Source organism: Chlamydotis macqueenii, chromosome 17 (assembly GCF_036417535.1).
Source record: "Chlamydotis macqueenii isolate bChlMac1 chromosome 17, bChlMac1.mat, whole genome shotgun sequence".
In the NCBI taxonomy this organism is placed as follows: domain Eukaryota; kingdom Metazoa; phylum Chordata; class Aves; order Otidiformes; family Otididae; genus Chlamydotis; species Chlamydotis macqueenii.
This window is the reverse complement of record NC_141572.1, coordinates 9,228,556-9,247,781: the sequence shown is the minus strand read 5'-3', so window position 1 is coordinate 9,247,781 and position 19,226 is coordinate 9,228,556. Positions and strand designations below refer to the sequence as shown.

At 51.0% G+C, this 19,226-nt stretch overlaps 1 protein-coding gene across 4 annotated transcripts in view; it reads left to right on the top strand.

The window, feature by feature from the left end:
• The window catches only part of SEPTIN5 (septin 5), a 42,845-nt gene that overhangs the window by 4,487 nt on the left and 19,132 nt on the right, over positions 1 to 19,226 (top strand). The window lies entirely within an intron of this gene.

Genomic DNA, 19,226 nt, shown 5'->3' with positions numbered 1-19,226 from the left:
AAGCCTTGTGTGTCTTGTTAATTTTTTTTGGCCCATTTCAAAAGACAACGTTGGTCCCTTGCCGTCCAGACTGGGCGAAGGCTCAGTGCTCAGAACAGTGTGTTAGGAGCTGGGTGGGGCTGCAGCAGGTCAAGAGGTTCAGCCCTGCCTGTCCTTCTGCTGTGCATCTGTCTAAACAGTCCTACTACAGGAGGCCCCTGTGTCGCACAGATGGGCTCTTCTGGGCTGGGGAGGGAAGTCCAGCCTGGGCACTTTGACTTCTTTTTGGTTTTTTTTTTTTTTCCCCTTGCTTCTTTGATTGCTTGGCTTCTTGGAAAAGGGCTGTAAAAAGAGGTCAGCACGTGGACTATATGGTGAAACAGAACTGCTGGAGAGCTGGGCACAGAGTCTGCCTCCTGCTGCTGCTGATGTCTCTCCTCAATTATTTATGCTCCAAATGGATAAAATGGTCATTAGTGCAGGGCAGGGGAGAGGTTTAGCCCTCTCAGTGCGATTAACAATCTTCAGTTTATGAAAAGGAGAAGTAAGCATTTCCTGCACAGAGGGTTTTGTCCCTTGAGTTTCCATGAACTGCTCAGCTACTTGTGTGCGACTCCAGAATTCTGCTGCTCTTGTGTGAATTGCACAGGGATGTTCAAAGCCAGATATTTAAATTCGACAGATGTTGTGGCCTGATCCTTGCTGATGCTAACGAAGTAGGAGCAACCTTCATTTAACCGCAAGAGGTGCTTGTGACACTTGCTTAGCTGTTGTGAGCTGCCTTTTGCCCCAACAGGCTGCAACCCAACTGCAGACTTGAAAATGTTGCTGCCATCTGAGTGAAGGAGAAATCCAGTCCCTGGATGCTTTTTAGTCTCCTCTTGACATTCTCAAAAATGATACTGGCTTCACACTGATGCCATTCTTAATTTGATTATTCTAGCAATAGATGTAAGAGGGTTGTGACGATTCCCTGCAAAAGCTGAGGAAAGGCAAGTCTAGAGAGAGGAATAGCTGGCAGAGTTCAGTGTCTCCTGGAGCCCATATTGCCTACCCTCAGTTTCAGTCTAAGTTGCTGTTCATTAAACACCCAATAAAATGGACATCTTGGAAATCCAGGGGAGATTCCACCTTCAGCCAGCGGGTTGCTTGCTGTGCCAGGCCAGGTTGGGTCCCTGCTGTGTATCTTTAGAGCTTACCAAATTAGTTTTAAATCCTCAGTCCAAGGGGTTTCCCTTGCAGTTTTGGGACACCCCACTGCCACAGCAGCGGCTTCTACAACCTTGCTGCAGCTACTGCTCATGAGTGCTGAAACCAAGCCTGGAGAGCTCTGCTTCATCTTTAATACTTCAAGCACTTATTGCTGAGATATCTCTTGGTTAAGCCAAGAGGGTTCCTCTCGTGTTGTTTCTCTTCCAGTCCAAGTGGCTTCTGTGTTACTTTTTTTCCTGGATAGCAGAGCATGAACTGGAGGGCACCTTCTTTGCTTACCTGCAAGCTTTCTTGCCTGACCAACACTAAGCCTTTGTCCCTTTCTTGCCTATGGCAGAGATTTCCTCGAGACAGTGAAACCACACAGAATAATCCTCCAATACTCATGAAAGAAACCTGTGGCATCTCTAATACATTGTGTGACTTCAGATTTTTGTGAAATGTATGCAAGTTTTTTTCATAGCATACTGGAATAATTCCCATATGGGCTGGATTTTGTCTGTGTGTGTGTGCGCGCATGTATGTCTACAGTGTGGTTAGCCTCGAAGCACAGGAAAAAATGTTTGTCTGCTGCTACGCATTCCTTTTCTCCCAGAGAATTGTCCCTGGAGCTGTGAAGAGGTTTGTAGTCATCTTGTTCCCACAAGAGTGTTCAAGAGCTGGATTTGTGTGGGGTTCATCAGTAAAGCTGGGATCAGATCCTAGGAAACGTGCTCTTCATCAGTACGTGTGCTGCTGTTCATCCACCACCTGGTATCCCAGAAACATTGTTTAAAATGAATACCGAGTGAGTGTATTTTCAGTGCATTAATTGAAATCTAGTATGGCCTGCTAACATTCAGCTCTAGACTGCTGTGCTTTCCCTCGATCTGTCACTCCCAGCCCCTTGCCCATGTGGCTGGTACCCCCAGTAGCATCACAACAACTGTGTGCTGGAGGTGGCTGGGAGAAGAGAGTGCTGGAGGGCTGCAGGACTAGCTTGCTGACAAGCAAACCTTGGCTAAGTGTTGGCCAAGAGCTGAAGAGAAGAGTGTGCTGGAGAGCTGCAGGGACTGGCTTGATGAGCAAACCTTGGCTAAGTGTTGGCCAAGAGCTGAAGAGGAAGTGAAACCCTGCAGAAGCATCTGCAAGGCTGTAATGCCAAAAGTGGGAGGAGAATTGTTTAGCTTCTGGCCTTAGTACAACTGTCCACTCCTGAAGTAAAAAGAAAAAAAAAAAAAAAAAAGAGAAGTTGAGGCTGAAGTTCAGCTCAAGAAGAAGGATGTAGCACTGCTGTGCAGGGATGCTTGAGATGGCAGAAACCTCTCTGGAGGCAGCTGCACAGCCTTCAGATTGCATCAGCCTGGTGCCATGACATGGCAGCGAGGGCTAAGGGAGGCGCAGGGCTAACGCTCAGAAGTGCAGCATGGCTGTGCTTCGCGCTAGCTTGGGACTCTGGGGGGTGTGAGCCAGCGTAGTTCTAAGTCAGTCAGAGGTGAGCACCCTTAATAGAAATTAACTCCAGTTTTTCGCTCACCTCTTCACTTTGGTCTGATTTCCTGCACAGTGGCGCTAGCTTACAGCAGTAAGAGCGGTGCCAGGACCGAAGTGCCATCCTGAAGTTAGCTGATGGGGAGAGAGGAGCAGCGCGGTGGCTGACCTGTCCCTGTGTGCCATTGCCGTGGCTGTACTGCGTGAGTCCTTGGAGCCAAAGAGCAGGAGAGCTGTGGTCTTTCACTTGTCAACTTTGTTCTTCGCTCTTCCTGGGAACTTCGGGAGTGCCCTGTTCGTTTTGAAGCTTATCAAGTGTGTCCAGGGTGTGTCTATGGAGCTGGGATGGCCTGTCTCTGCCTGACCCCGCCCAGGGCAGCTGGTGCCGTTCTCCCAGAATGACTCCTGGCAGGGGGAACCGGGAGCTGGGAGTGCAGGCTGAGCAAATAAACCGCAGGATGATGAGTGCTAGCTCCTGGAGACCGGCCATGGGGAGCGAGCCCGTCCCACTGACCTCTGGACATTCTCAGTGCAGAAGCAAGGGAAGGGAAAAAAAGATCCACTTAGCTTGTGGGAAAAGAGGCTCCAAGGGCTTAACGTCTTCCTTCTGTGTTCTGTGAGGCAAAGCCCATGGCGGTACAGATGTGGTCAGGGCTCCAGTGACTATGTTTCATTTTTCCTTGCAGACCCCTGGTGCTTGGAGCTGTGTGAACACACATGAGAGTGCAAGCCAGGCCTTTTACTGCTTTAGTTTGTATTGCAATTATTTTTAAGATCACTTCCCAGGCAAGTCACTTTGCTTGCAGCCTTTTGTAATGTCTCCTGGCTGTTTCCTCAGTGTGGGAACCATTCTAATCCTGCTTGCTGCACTGAGCTTATTCTTGCTGTGATACGTACACACATGAAGTCTCTTCAGATCCTGCAGTCTTACATCCACTTTTGTCTTAAAATAAATTACATACCACATTAATTATATATTCGGGTGAAATATGAGTCACAAAGGCATCTGCTATCTGCCTGCCCTACATACATGGTCCCCTTGATTGTGTTTTCTTTTTAGTTTAAAGCTCTCCTGAGTCTCTGCATTGGCTATTAAATGATGTGAAGTCCTGGAAATGCAGATAAGCAGTACTGGAAATGCCCATCTGGACCAGTAGTGATTTCCCTCTGCCCAAGGTCTGCTGTAATAAATGTCAAGGAGGTTTATGGCTTTTAAGATCCTACAGATTCTCAGAGGTTTCTGCTGCTCTGAGGAGCTGGTGCCAGCTGGGATCAGACAGTAATGGAAGAAGCATCACAGCCTTCAGGAGCTGGTATTTTCCCTGTTTTGTGGGCAGTGGGCTGAATCAAGGCAGCGGGGGTTAAACTTCAAGTGATACAGCTGGCCTGCAGCAAAGCATTGCTGCTGTGATTGCACAGTGTGGAGATGAGCAAGAGCATGTCATCACGACAGCAGGAGAGCCGCTGTCTGAGATGATCTCTCGTCTCCCGGCGGCTGTGCTTACCATCCCGACTCTGCGTAGATGGTTTCCGCGACACAGCCAGAGCAGTCCCCTGGATCCCTTAGCTGGAGCGTGCAGAAGGGAAACTGCTCGTGTTTCACTCCCGAGATTAATACCTTTGCTGTTCCTCTGCCTACTTTAAAGAGTTCTCCTCCCCTTGAAAAGAGCCCTTGGCACAGCGTCTGTTTACGAGGGAAGTGGATATCAGAGAGGACAGTTATTTAACAGGACTTGGTGCTTTCTCCAGGCAGCTGATCCAGGCACACGCTCAGGAAGGGCTCCAGGTCCACTGAGCAGCTGAATGCTCTGGATCTGCTCTAGTCTGCCAGCAGACTAAAACCCTGGGGCTAACACTAGCCCCGGGGCTAACACTTCAGAAGCTCAAACTAGGCCCGCAGAGGTGAGCAAGTAAGTTAGAGGTACGTTTTCTGTGTATGCTCCAGTACTGTCACATTGATCTGTTTGGGATCCTCCTAACCATCACTGTGCAGCAGGAGTGTGTCCTCTTGTCACTGGGATAAGCCTCATCTGCCCTGCCCCACCACACTCAGCTCACACCAGGTTCACAGCGTTTGACTTCACAGCAATTTAAATAAACCAGAAGCGACTGGATGGAGCCCAGCGTTCCACCTCCTCAGTGCCTTCTCTGTTCAGCCTGCTGGTCCTCGAACAGAAAGGCTACATGCCATCTCATAGCTGTGTGATGGCATTATTTTCAGCAGCCCTCATTAATGTCAGTGAAAGCCTTTCTGTTTGAGGTGGTAGGGCTGGTCCTCAGCAGCTGCTCGGAGGCTCTGGCCAGTGCCAGGCGTTTCGCTGCTTAGTGTGAATGGTCAGTGTCATCTGAACATCTCCGTGTTCCTCTCGTGGTCGCACTGTCATGGGCAGGTGTCAGTCAATAGCAGAATTGTTCTTTTGGTAAACAAGTGATGGTGTTCTTGGAGCTGCCCTTCACATAGCAGCGGCGCAGTGCGTGCATGGGGTTGCTAATGAGGGATATCATGGGGCTTGTTAATCTGAAAGCTTAATGAACCATCTTATGTTTCTTTGAAAAGTGTGTGGATGCTTCTTCACATGTGCTGTTCCACTTGCATGTGTTTGGTACTGAAGTGTGTCCCTGCGAGGTAAAGCTCACAGCACAGACCTGGGCATTTTAGAGGACTTGGATCCCATCTATTGTGACATTAACGACAGTGGACATCCAGGAAATGTCTGGGTGAGACCCCTGCTCTCTCGCTTCCTCAGGCACTCTGTGTATCCCCAAAGGCTGAGCTGATTTTTGGCTCCAGTGTGTGTGTATTGGGCACTCAGAGCCTGTCCCCTAGGCGTTTAGGGCTTTCGCTTCATGACAAATAACTACTTTTCCTTCTTACTTAAAAAAAGAAAAAAAAAAAAGAGCATCCACCCACCTCTTGGCTGGCATCCTGCAGTAACAGGCCAGCATGTGTTTTCTCCAGTGGAGGAAAACAGGTCTTCCTTTCTATTCATAAGGCAATGGTTTATAAATGAGCCTGAAAAGAAAACTGATTTCCCCACTTACTACATCAAGAAAGAGTTACATCAAAATTTCTTAAAGCTGGGCCATGAATTTGGCCTGACGCTGTTGATTTGATGATGTCAGAGCCCAGACTGGCAGCTCAAGAAAATCCCTTCCCATTCTGCATGTAACATTAGTTCTGGGATTTACTTGGAGGTGGTTAGCCTTGGATTCTTAAAAAAATGTAAAGGTTTGACTTCATGCTGTGCTGCAACTCCCAAGAGCTGTTCACGGGTATCTAACCTGATTTTGCGCCCCATTCTCGTCAAAGGGCTGTGAGTGACAAGTTACTCTTGGCCTACTGTGGCTGTCGCTTGAGCTGACATTGCATGGGGATGCTGGCTCTCCGCTAACCTACTGAGCTGAGCCTTCCTCATCCTGCCCTCCTCTCCCATCTTACCTCTGTGGCTGTTTCCATTTCCTTTGGGTTGCCTTGTAGGAAAGCGCAATCTAACAAATGCAATTTTTCCACTCCTTTGCTTCCAAGTTCTTTCTAACACTGGGTATTGCCGCACCTTGTGTGCCCAACAACCACAGCGTTTACAGTCCAGTGACTTTCTGTCTTGTCTAATGTCTTCCTTAGCCCAGTTTCATTTCTCTGACTTCCAGAAATCCATTACAATCATTTCAAAGGTGACATTTTCATGAACTCTGCTCTTCCAGTACCTATTATGTTAACATCTCCCACCTTGCACTTTATTGTTCTTGTTTTTAGATGGAGCCCAGAAATACATTGATGAAGTAAGCAATACTACTAAAAAATCAGCTGTTCCTTCAGATCAGGACTGTATTAATGAGTCGCTGTTAACAGTTTTGCTACAGGGCAAGTAGCGATTATATTGGTGACTCCGATCAGGTGAACTTTATAGTGGAAATCAAGACTGAAATAGCAGCAAGACCAGTGTCGCAGCAATGTTATCTGCAAAGAACAGATGTTATCGAGAACCCGGTTTGTTTAGTGGGATTGGGCTGGGTCCCTCATGCAGTGACATTAGTTATTAAGCTTAGGGCAGGAACCTTTTGTGATTGCTTTCTCACTCAATTTTGCAGGGGAGAAATTGTTGTCTTAAGATGGAAAGGCTTTTAGGAGGAGTGGGGCAATATGATTTAGCATGCGTGCCCTTTAATGACCCTCTGCAAGATCTGGGATTTTGGTCTCTGTCTCCTGCAATCCAGCTGTGTGCTAAGGTTTATTCCTAAGGCTGTGATTTGTGATGAGAGAGGAAAAATGACACGCTCAAATCTGGTAGAAAATACCATCCTTGAGACTTTGTCAGGACAATACCAGTGTTCCTGGTCTGTCTTGGTCAAACTGGGTTGCCTGGTCTGGCTGTGTTGTTTTATACTGAATGATCGATCACTGGTGAAATTTGCCAAAATGGCAGAGTTGGGTTGTAAACCCCATGCCTTTTTGGGAAGATCATAACAGCAACTCTGATGTTCTTGTGCCTACTGCTAAGCATAATGGGGCCTCGTGGCACAACGGCAGGGTTATTGGGCGTTTGTGTGGTGATGGTGTCTGTGAAGCCCTCTCCTGCGCCACAGCCCTGCAGTTTCACGTTGTGCCAGCCCAGAACTGTGGGCTCTCCCTGCCCCAAATTAAGTGATCCCACTTGCAGTGCCTCAGACTGTCAGAATACTCTGGACTAACCAAGGAGCTGACACGTTCCTCTGGTCTGGGTTGGTGGTGTGGAGGTGAAAGACAGTAGGATGAAACGTCAGCTTTTCCACAAAGGCCACTGTACAATAGTTATTTTAAAGGCAGATTTTTTTTAGGCAGTTTACAATAATACAAACTAAGAGCCACCTTTCTTTAAACACAGATGAAAGTACCCAAGTCCTTTGAAACTGAGAGGAGCTAGGCACCTTCTACATTTTTGTAAATTTGGCTCTGGTGAGCAGCCTTGCCGCTATTCTCCCCCCGCCATCAGTAGCTGATTTCGTTTGCTGTGTAGCAAGAGCTCTCCCGTCTCCCATGAGCGGGCTGCTGCAGAGGAATTTACACACCTGGTGCCAGGCTTACAGTTGCCTTTCATGTGCTGTGGTCCACGGATTAGGTCCAGGAAAGGGGTTAGCGAAGGAAAATAACTGGGAAAATACTGCAGGAGGTAGGTTCCAGGCTGCTCTGAATAGCCCTTTCATCTTTGTCTCAAAAAAAAATCAGTAAAGAGCTGCAGCTCTGTGAAAATGGCTTTTAAAGGATCATGGCCATGCTGAGGAGTGATAGACACCTAACATTTTGGTTTCTTTATTGGAACTGAAACTTTTACAAGGCTCCTTTTTTTAGGGGCTTTGTTTGGCAGAGATGCTCCATTGTGGATTAGTGTTTTTAACATCTCATCCCCCCTTTTTTCCTTTCAAAACTGTCCTCTTTATCCTCCTCCAAACTCTTCCTTTAACCCCTCCTGTGCGTTCTTGGTAGCAGCTAGCTAGCGGACAGTCACTGTTCATCATATGAGCTGTGCTGCTTTCTGACTGATCTGTGCTCCTGTTAGTTTTCTCGTATGCCTCTGATTGCCAGCCCTTTGGGGCTGGGATTGCCTTGGTGCTCTGGTTCAGCACCTTGCACGTGGGGCTGTGCTCTCTGGGAGTGTGTAGCTGATTGCCATCCGCTCCCCGGATGAGGAATCCGGCGCTGAAGAGCTGGGCAGTGCTTTGCCCTGGGGCTGGATGCTTCTGAATCCCATGTGCCCGTCTCTGCTTCACCGAGACCCGTCACAGCATGCAAAACTCATGCAGGCTTTGTTATTGCAGATCTCATCCTGCCTTTTGTAGTGTTGATAACCGAGGCCATTCTTGCCTAGTTGAACCCCTCCTGTGCCCTGCTCTTTCTGGATGTGCCAATGACAGCAAGGCTGGCAGGGCAAAGAATCTGAGAGAAGTGCAGCGAAGCAGCTGTTTGCCATAGCAAGAGCATCTGTACTGCCTGGGTTCCCTGCAGTTTGGGAGTGGGTGCTTTAACCTTTACAATCCATCTTTAAGGGTTTCGTGTAAACAGTGAAATAGGATCTGCTCCCAGGGAAACAGTTTATGTAGTTAAATCTAAGTATTACTGGAAAAGGAAAATAAAACCTTCATCATCTCTGACTCTGCCAGGGCGCTGGTGTCCTTACGTCTGAGACATGCCTCTGCAAACCAGAGGAAGCCTGGTTTGCCTGGGAAGAGAATATTTTCTTGAGTTTGCTTGCTTTCTGTTGCTCTTAATATACTAATGAGCTCACAGCATCTCTTGCATATCCTCAGATATTGCTGTCCAGAATATTCAACAGTCCCTAAGTGGACTTTTCTGGCGCATAGTTTTGAAAAATACAGAGTGTGGGTTTGTATGTTTACCTGTACCTTATCTGTGAGTTCCCCAAATACAGCACAGGCTGGTTCTCATTAAGCTGCCCTGAGTGAAGCCTTTGCTTTCAGTCTGAATGGCTTTTACCTGTATATTGAGCAATTAAAAAAAAAAAACAACCTAAAACCAGCAAAGGAACAACATAGATGAAAACTCTGTGGGAACATCAGTGCATGCCTGCTCTCACTTGCAGGATTATTAACCGTTTGCTGTTTAAGCTGTTTCTGGACAAAATGGTGTCCATTCCTGCACACCAGGAGCAGTTGAGTACTGGAAGAGTGCGAAGCTTATAGCAAGCAGGAGTCTCCTACAAATGGTGTTGGCGGGGGCTTTCTGGGACAGAGAACATGGCTTAGAGCTCTCCAGGGTGTCTGGGTACAGGGTAAAGAGCAAAACTTTCCTGAATGCCTTCCATCCCAGGATCCTCGAGGGCTCTGCAGGCATTGCTGGCCCAGCCAGGGCAGGCGTGGGTGTTTGTAGTGATGTTCTCCCCACTGCTGTTTTCGAGGTGGCAGAACTGAAGCCCACAATGTAACACCTCTGCATTTCTGTCTGGAGGCCATGATTTTTAGGGATAAGCAGCAGCTACTTAGATGAAGGAGTGGCTCCACTGCTCTGTGAGTCAGTCATACCACAACTGAAGCTTCCCAGAGGTGTCTGAGCCTCAGGAGTCCCCTTAGCCCAAATGTTCAACTTCAGACCTGTTCCTTTGTTGCAGTGGTGCTCCTCAGGACAGTGGGGTGTGAAGCACGCCCTGCTCAGCTCATTGCTGGTGGAGCTCTCCTCTCGTGACCTGGCAGGTGCTGCCCTGTGGGAGGGCTGTGGCTCCTCACCTCCCCAACAAGGCAACCTGTTTGTTGGACATTTGCTTCCTCACCAGGTCTTTGCTGTGGAGATGACTTCTGCTGGCACCTTACCAAGTTACAGGTGTGAGGCCAGAACTGGCAGAAAGAAGCTGGTGGGAATGCAGCCAGGTGGGAACAGCCTGCTGCTTCCTGTGCTGAAATGTGTCTGTCCCGCAGCGTGTTTAGTGGCATCATGGTACAGCCTGGGTCTGTGCCTGGAGCCAGAATAGAAGAGACCTTCATTTCTCTGATGCCCACTGCTTCTAGAAGGGCTGAAGCCCACGAGGAAGGAGGCTCTTGTTTTCATTGTGTTTTTGGCTGGTTGGTATCCAGAGCTGGCTCTGAAAAGCAGCTGAGGAGCGAAGTGCTCTCTGGGAGAAGCAGTCATGCTGTACTTCTCCCGCTGTTCAGCCCCAGGGCTGTCACCTGATCTGGAGAAACTAGCACAGGATTGGCAGCGCATATGGTCCTGAGTTCCAGATTTTCACCTGCTTGTAGGAAGTCCTAGAAATATGGGACCTGTCACCCATAGCTGCGCACACAAGCATACTCTGCCCCTTGCTTCTCTGTCTGTTGCATTGGCTCCCATTACACCGTGGTACTGAGGAGGTATCATGTCCAGGGTTGCTTTGCCCAGTTGCTGCTGTGGCACACATGAGGCCAGGGCCATGTGGATGGGCTGCAGTTGGGTTGGGCCCAAACAGCGTATGGGTCACAGTAGCTGTATTTGCGGACAAAATGGCCCCATCCAATGGCTGCCATTGCAGTGAGACTGGGAATTCCAGAAGAGGCCCGCAAAACCTCAGTGGCTTCCTGTATAGAGCAAAATCTGGGTTGAGGGGGAAAAAACCATGGCCATATAGGAGGGAACTGTGTGACAATGATGTGTCTTGGCCGTAACTGCTTGAGGCACTGTTGGAAATTGCGGTCAATTTAGCGCTTCCAAGAATGAGACACTGATTCGTCTGTGGTCAATGTGTTTTTAAATTGATGCCACTAAACTGTCAGTCTGGTTTCTCCTGGCCAAGTGTGGCCATTGCAAAGCTCTCTTCCTTAGGACTCCTCTGTGCTGGTGGCCTGGATTTCCATCCTCCCTGTTCAGCCTGCTTCCTCAGGCGTGGGGTTAAGTACTGCCTGATCCAGGTGGGAGAATCCTGCTGCCACCTTGGCCAGCGTGGCCACCTGGACAGTGGAGAATGGGGCTGTGCCGGAGGGGCTGCAGGGTTGTGGTGTTGCTGCTCGGTGCTGTGTGAATAGGATCAGTTGCCAGTGCAAACCATTTCCAACACTATGTGTGTGGGGAGAAAGGGTTGGGCTGCTGCACTGCAGGCATTTGAATGTCAGCAGCTGGATGGAGCTGGGCACAAGGTGGAGCGGCGTGGCTGAGCGAGTTTGACGGCACCAAGCTGGGATTTCTCCCTGCTGCTCTGCTTGGGTTGGATTTGGGGAGCTGGAGGTCGAGTGTAGTCTTGTGCAGCTTGTGCCATACCCTGCAAACTCAAAGCAGCTCCTGCCAGGTTTGTTCTTGCAGGGAAGAAGGGAGGGTGGAGGGTTCATGTGGCAGCTGCCTGGGAGGTAGAAATTAATGAAGTGTTGAGCTCTTAATGGGTAACATGCTCCTCTGATTTGGGTTTCCCTCCCCACCCATCTCACTCTTTTTTAATCTGTGGCACAGTCTTGAGAGCAACTTGAGAACGGAAGTGATTTCAGACTGGAGGTGACCTCATCTGTCTCCAGCTCCGAGGTGGAGCCGCGTTTGGAGCCACGGCCACAGCTTAAGCTGCTCTTTGAATGACGCGGGTGTGAGGTGCTGAGACTCTGGGGGAGCCCTGTGCTTCCCGCTCAGTGGAGTGCTCTTGGCACGTACGGGGTAGGGTCTCGCTCCAAGGCCTCCTGCAGTCTGCCAGCTCCCTGAGTGTGAGTACTGGTAAGATGCAGCTCCAGTCCTGTGAGGTCCTGGCATCTCGCCCCAGTTACTGGGATTTAAGGCTGCTTGGTGATGTCTGAGCTGTTGTGCTGCTCTCTCCAACAATTGTGACTTCTGCGGGGAGGGGACAGGGGGTGTGAGGTGGCCACTTTTGTGCTGATGGAGGGAACGATCCTGTGGAGGAGCAGCACCCGTTAGGAACCAGCCCTGTGTGCCTGAGGAAAGGAGTGTGCCAGGGTGCTGGGCTGTGCTGAGCTGTGCCCAGCTGGAAGATGTACTCAGTGTGATTGTGTGTTGGTGCAGGAATGTGCTGAAGGTGCATGCATGGATGGAAGGGGCCCTGCTGGGATCTTAGAGGGCCCTGTGGTTCAGTGAAAAAGGGGCTCAGAGCCCTCCTGGAGGCTTTGCTTTCTGGGAGTGGAGATAGTAGTGGGAGCACTGAGGATCTGGAGCGTGGAGTGGGAGCCAGCTGAGGCATCAGCTCCAGGTCCCAGACAGTGGTGAGGAGCTTGGGAGACCACAAGGCAGATGCTGCTTGCAGAAACTACCAGAGAATTCTCCTTCTTGACATGGCAAAGGGCCCTTCTTCCTCCTGCCTTCCATGTCTGCTACGCTGAGATGGCCAAGATTTTCTCATGCACAGTTGGAGCCTGGAGTCTTTGGACTCTGCTAGTGTCCAGCAAGCCCAGCTGCTCCCTGGCTGCTGGAGCTGGTCTGCCAGGCATGGCTCTGGCCTTCAGTAAATGACCATGTGCTCCAGTAAGGACAGCTTCCAAGGACTGTCTCGCAAGCCTTGTGGAGGAGTCCAGCCACTTCCCCTTAAGCCTAGTTGTCTTCTGGCTCGAGCTCAAGCCGAAGAGATGCTGGGCAGTGGAAGGCTATGGGTGGGAAAATAAAAGCAAACTTTTCTCATATCCCTCTGTCTGTGTGGCTGCGGAGGAAACTCCCTGTAGCTGGGTAGGCAGTACTGGAGGGGCAATAAGTTCACTGGAGGAATTTGCTTTTCTCTTGGCCTCGTCCCAGGTGGTATCAAGACTCTTGCTTGGAGATAAATCACCTCCCACCACTGCTAAATAGGGACAGTTCATGTGATCTAGCAAGAGTTTTCTCCCAGCCCTCCTGCCCCTCTTCCCTGTTGCACTGGGATCAGGAACTGGAAACAGATCCCATCATGACTGTGTCATAGTGAGGACAAAAGTTTACAGTCCTACTTTCCTCCTTCCTGCCTCAGAGTTGTCTCTATCCCTGTATGTGATGGAACGATATGAAAATGCATGGACAAGCAGGGATTTTGGACAAAAATGTCCTTTTTGTCCCCTCTGCTCAACATCCCACAGCTGTGGCTACGACACTGGAGTGCAGTGGCAGGTGACTGTGCCTGGCTGGGTGGCAGAGGAGCTCTGCCATGTCTGTGATAAGAGGTTTAGGTCAGCGGAGCCCCACGGGAGACTTGTGATGCTGTCAGTGGTGAAGGACACGCGGTGGCAAGGCTCAGGACCTTGGTCCCCTGCCATCTGCGGCCTCCTGTGTGTGACCCCAGCAGCATCCCAGAAAGGGGCCATTGAGCCCCGAGCCCTGCCTGTTGCTGGAGTCAGGAGAGAATGATAAAGAAGATGTGTCCGGACGGCAGCCTGCAGTGGGCTCGTGTGTCAGGAACAAATGAGCCTTTGTACCAGGCGCCGCCTTCAGCGGGAGGTTTGTCAGCTCTGGAGCTGGGATGCTAACGTGGGGCACTGCGCCCAGCCCTGCTGTGCTGCTCAGGCCTCCCCCTGTTCAGGGGGAGCAGCCTGATGGCGGGGTCGCTGGCTTTTCCTGTGCTGTGGGAGGTCTTTGCAGCAGGTCCTGCTTGCCTGAGCATGGCTTTGCCCGGTGGGCTGGGCAGCTGCAGGAGGCAGGACTCTCCTGGCCTCTCAAGTCCCAGTGTTCAGCAGCCTGGCTGCTCCGTGCCATGTGTGTGGCCTGGAGCTGCGCGTGTGCAGGCTGCGTGTGTTCCCTGCAGTGCATAAAGTCCCCAGGAACGACTTCTGGGTGACTGGGACAGGGCTATACTGGATCAGGATGGCAATGTCACTATAGCTGGGGCTTTGAGGACAAGTGTCTCTTGGTAAGAGTTCAGCAGAGCAGGGCTGAGTGGGACTGCCTGACAATATGTGACAGCAAGGCAAAGTCAGACTGGGGACGAGGTGACGGAAGCTCCTGTGCCTGGGCTGTTACACTGGATACACTCGTTACAGGAGGATACGCTTTAGAGAAAGCTGTCTTTTCCAGCTACTGAGAATGGACTTGAGGTCTGTCCCCTGGGGTTCCTCTCCCCTGGCTGCTCTCCTGTCTCTGGTTGCATCATTGGTGCCGCGCTGGTGGGGAGCCGAGCGTGGCTGTGCCTGCTGCCCTCTCAGAGCTGCCCTCTCCAGAGTGGTGTGGTTGGTGGTGGGGTATGCAAAACCACAGATGGGCTGAGAAGCTGGTGATGGGATTGCGGAAGTAGGAGAAGATCCTATTGGGATCTTCTCCCTGAAGCTGTGTAGGGTGCTCTAGGCTTTTGATTTTGTGGCAGTTTCGTCCAGCTGGTTGGTGCTGCTGCTGCGTTTTGTTCTTGCTATGTCCTGATTATTTCATCCTTTCTCATCTAAGAGCACTGTTCTCCAGGAAAACCCAGTTCAGCTCTCTCCAAGCAAGACTATGAAGATTTTTTTTGGAAGGAAAGGAGAACTTAGTGCATGTTCTGCCGCTCTCTGCCATGGTTGTGAATCCAGTACAGGCACCAGATCTTCCAAAGGGAGGAATCACTGAGGGGATTTGCAGGGCCTGGGGAGCAGGCTGGGAGGAGCATAAAGTCTCTTCTGGCTCTGAAAAACAACTATGTGTGCTCAGAGAGGACACAGCAATCACAGGAAAAGGGTAGTTGCTGAACTCAAATTGCCCAGAATTAAGCAATCTGTTTCAACTGCCAGTTGAGCAAGAGGACTGGTTTCCCTCCTGAGGCAGGTGTGACCAGTAAAATGAGGCAGCGGAGTCCTCCTGCAGTACAGCTGCCAGACAGGGTCAGTGCTTTCTTAGCCCTTCCCACACAGGGTGTCCCTCATTTTTCTCCCTTTCCTCCTTTTGCCACTGTTTTCAGAAGACACTCCCATGCTGCACGCCGCTGTTTTTATCTCCACTGTCTGCTCTGTGCTTTTGTGCTGGCTAGGGCTGAGCAGGTGCTGCCAGCACATCTTGCCCTTTTCTGAGGCGGGGGGGTCCATGGTTGCCCCAAGCAGAGTGTCCATAAAAATGCATGCATGAAAAAGGACTCCCAGTAAAGATTTCTCTGCACAGCGTGATCTCTGCAGGACCCTGATGTAGATAGAAAGAGGGCCTGGTAGCTGCTAATTTTAGGATCCTGGCTTATCAGTGGCAGATTCATTTTGGCTTTGTAGAGGGCAGACCAAGGGATGTGGGAACAGCTTCGTCAACCCCTGCTCTGCTGTGGTGCCATACAGAGCTGTAAGTCAGTGCAGATGTGCTGTCTGCCGGGAGCAAGTTCTCTGTGCCTGCAGGGAAGTGGCCTGTGGGTGGGTGTACAGTGGAGCTTGATAGCAAAACCAAAGTGGGAGGCCTGCTGTGCCTCCCACGTGTGTATTTTGCACTGAAGGGAGGTACTAGGTCACCCTGGGGAGGGCGAGTTTAGACTGTGTCTGTCCCAACTGACTGGCTGTTCAGTCCCTGCGCTCAGGAGAGTGAAGGCTCTCTGGAGTCCTTTGCTCTGTAGCCACTCCTGTGAGCCAGCACGTAAGTGGAAACAGATGGCATCATCTCAGCGGTTAGTAGGAATCTCTCACTGCTGCAAAACTGCTAATGAAGTTTGGGGCCAGACCGAAGCAGACAGAGGCTGCTGTGCTGACGGGGCATGCTGGCTTACAGCTCTGCACAGGGGTGCCAGTTATCGCCTCTCTGTTGCGCAGCGCTGCGATGGCTGAGCCAACCTCCCGGCCTGGCGAGCTGTGGTGTGTCCTGTGGCTGCCTCAGACAGGATGTTTATCTGGGTACCGCAGAGCCATCAGGTCCTGTCAGTTTCTGTCACTCTTGGTAATTAGTCCATGTGGGCATCCTTACTGTGAGTTCCAGACCTTGTATATCACACCTGCATTATGGAAGGGTGTGGGTAACTGGTATCCAGCACAATCCCTGCTAAGTCTCTGAGCCAGATACTGGTCCATGCAAGGACATTTTTTGCTCTGTTTCACTACAAACTCATACTAAGTATTCTCATTTTTTCCCTACTGGTCAGCGTCTCTGATAAGGAGAAGCAACACTCAGCAGTTATGGTCTATTACTGTTAGGCTTGGAATAAACTTTGTTTAAACTCCCTTTGACAGCACAGTTTGATGTAGATATTCAGTGACTTGTAGTTTTCTCCCATCATCACAGCATTTAACAAAATGTGAATCCCCAGTCACGCTGCAGGGCACAGAGAAGCGGTGAGTTGTGCAGCAGAGGTGTAACCAGGCTTGGTGTTTGCTGGAGCAAGTAGATGGGGGAGAAGGGGAAAGAAAGGTGTTGCTGAGCATCTCTCCATTCCCCTTATGATTATTTTGACGGCATCCTGCCGAGCCACGGCCTTGGTGTCTGCACTGGCAGGGTACAAGGAGGCAGTGTGGAGGCTGGATGGCTGCACAGCCACCGGGGACTGGGGAACAAGCCTGGTCCCCAGCCTCTGTCCATTGGCCTGAGCTGCACAAGCCTTGGGCTGGAAAAAATTTTGACAATCTTTGAAGTGTGGGACGAGCACAGCTGTTTGCTGCCTTGCAGCCTTTACCGTTTCTTCTTTTTTCATGCAGCAAACTGCCAGGTTTCGTATCTGCCTGGCCGGTCCCACAGCTGTGTGGTGGCCTACAACACAGCTGAGCTAAGGACCTCTTCGGGTCAGCCGGGGCTGTGATGCCCTTCGGGAACGCTGTGCCATGCTGCCGCCGAGCAGCAGCAGTACTGATCCGGCGCAGTCACTGGTGTGCACGGTGTGCCAGGCCCCGGGAAGCCTGGCCAGGCCACAAATGGTGTAAGAGGCACCAACTGCTCAATGGCTGCAGTGTCTCAGCCCTTGCAGCCTGCGAGCCTGCCAGTGGCACAGCTGGGTAACGCTCCATCCAGGGTTTAGTGGCCAGCCAGCAATGGGCTGGCATGGATTTTGGGGGAGAGAGTGAGCACTAAGTTCCTAAAATCTTCCAAAAGTCTTTTTTCAAAGACCGCTCCATGGGGCAGGCAGCAGTTTGGTTTTTGAAGCCAGGCAGAGAGTAGAAACTGCCCAGTCCAGCAGCGATGCGGAGCTGCGGGAAGTCTCGATGGTTTGCACTGGAGGGCTGTGAGACCTGCAGTGCTCCGCGTGGGCCCAGGACATTGCCCACGGAGAGCACGGTGTGTACAGGGTACAAGAGATCAGAACTGACAGATCGTCTCTGAAAACCTCAGTCTGTACATCTCCTGTAGGGGGTATCCATGGGGGAGCCATAAATCCCAGCAGGAAAGCTCCTCCTCTGCTGTCCTCTGTGAGGTGGAGATGGTGTGTCTGTGCATCTCTGCAGGTCCTGGGGATGCTTTTGCAAACATCAGGGCTTCATGGACCAGCACTGCTTCCCAGAAAGCCACTGCCTGCTGGCGGGGGGACAGATATCCTGTATGCCCAGCGAGGATCTCTGTGAATGCTTCATCTGGGCACACACTCCTGTGACAGACAGCTCTGTGTTGATTTACCCAGATTTCATGGCTGCTCTGTCTGTTTCTTGAGTTCTGTTTCCTGCAGGAGAGTGTTGTGATCTTTTTCTGAGAGCATCTCACACCCTTGCTAATCATCAAGCGTGCTTTTTTAGTCCCTACCCGAAAGGAGTGTTTTGCACCACTGCAACCCAAGTGCAGCTGATGGCTTATTCCTGCTGATTAGCTAATTGCTTCCAATTGCCAGCACCATCACACTCGTTTTAATCACACTCATTTTCTGTGTCACTCGGGGAGATGGGGCAGGGTGCAGCTGTGGGGAAGAAAGTCCTGTTTGCCAGGCTGAAAAGGACAAATGCTTCTGCAACAAAATGCTCAAAACTGTTGTGCAGTTCCCTCTGCTGTTTATTTTGAACGAAGAGCAACATCCAGGGGAGGAAGGGAGCAGAATTTCCCTCTGACTAATGCTGCTGGATCATGCAGGGCTGTGGGGGAACTGCCAGCCAGAGAAACCATCGGGAGGAAAAAGGAAATGGAAAGGGAATCTAATTATCCATCTGCAAAGGCAGACACTAGTCCTGACGCAGGGCCCAGCCGTGGGCAGCGGGGTTTGCACAGACTGGTCCTATGGCGGGGCTGGGAAATGGCCTCCCGGGGGTCCCCTCTGGGATGGCAGATGGTCGAGCACACGTCACAGGGAGCCGGGGGGGAGACTGGGAGCCACGTCCCTGCATTTGCCAGGGACGCTGCCACATGCTGGGCTCCGAGGGGCAGCACTTTGCAGCAGGCTCCTGGTCAGGTGGGCTGGTGGTGCAAGGCCAGGGGTGAGGGAAGGATGTTGGAGGTCCTCATGCAGCTCTACCATCCCAAGGAGCGCGCGCAAGGACTGTGCTTCGTGTTACCGCAGAGTGACTGTGCGGGGGCAGCTGGCAGCAAGGAGGGAGGGTGAGGGACTGCTGGGTAGAGACTTGCAGGAGACACAGGGTGCAGACTGCAGAGCTTTTTGGGGTTATTCCTCACACAGGCTGGGGCTAGCTTTCCTCTTCTTGGGTGTCTGCCAGGATTGAAGGTTGCTTTAGAGAGCTGCCTTTTTTCCTCTTAACTAACGGAATTAAAAATGATCTGGTGAGCTAAGAGTGGGCTCATTCTCCTCTCTTGTGGGCATCAGCTACTCCTAAAACTATGTTAATTGTAGCTGGGAGACCCAGACGGAGCTTGGGAGTTGTCCAAAGACAGTTGGCTTGTGTTCTCCCAGTGTTGTTTTCAGGAGCAGGGTTAAGAAAAACCTCCTTGGGCAGCTGGAAGTATCCATGAGATGGGTGTACTGGGGATGAAACAGGAGCATCCCTGCTTGGGTGGAGCATCCCTTTTCCAGCCTTATTTGTCCATCGCCTTGCTCTCCATGGTCCCTGCTCAATGTGCCATTTGCAGGTGTGGTGCCCCAGCCTGGACTGTCTTCCCCGGTGATGCCCTTGGACTAGCTGGACCAGGCGTGAGTGTCTCAGGATGCTCAGAGGCCATGATGTCCTCTCCTGTTCAGGATTCAGCCTCTTTGGTAGACAGGCCTGATCCTGCATCCCTTACTCACGTGAGCAGTCGTCTCTATTTCAATGGGACTACTCGGTGAGTAAGGATCGCAGGACTGGGACCACTACCTATAACTTTAAAGTGGACCTTCTCTAGGATCCTGTTCCCAAGCTTTTTCTGTTCATGTATGTTAACG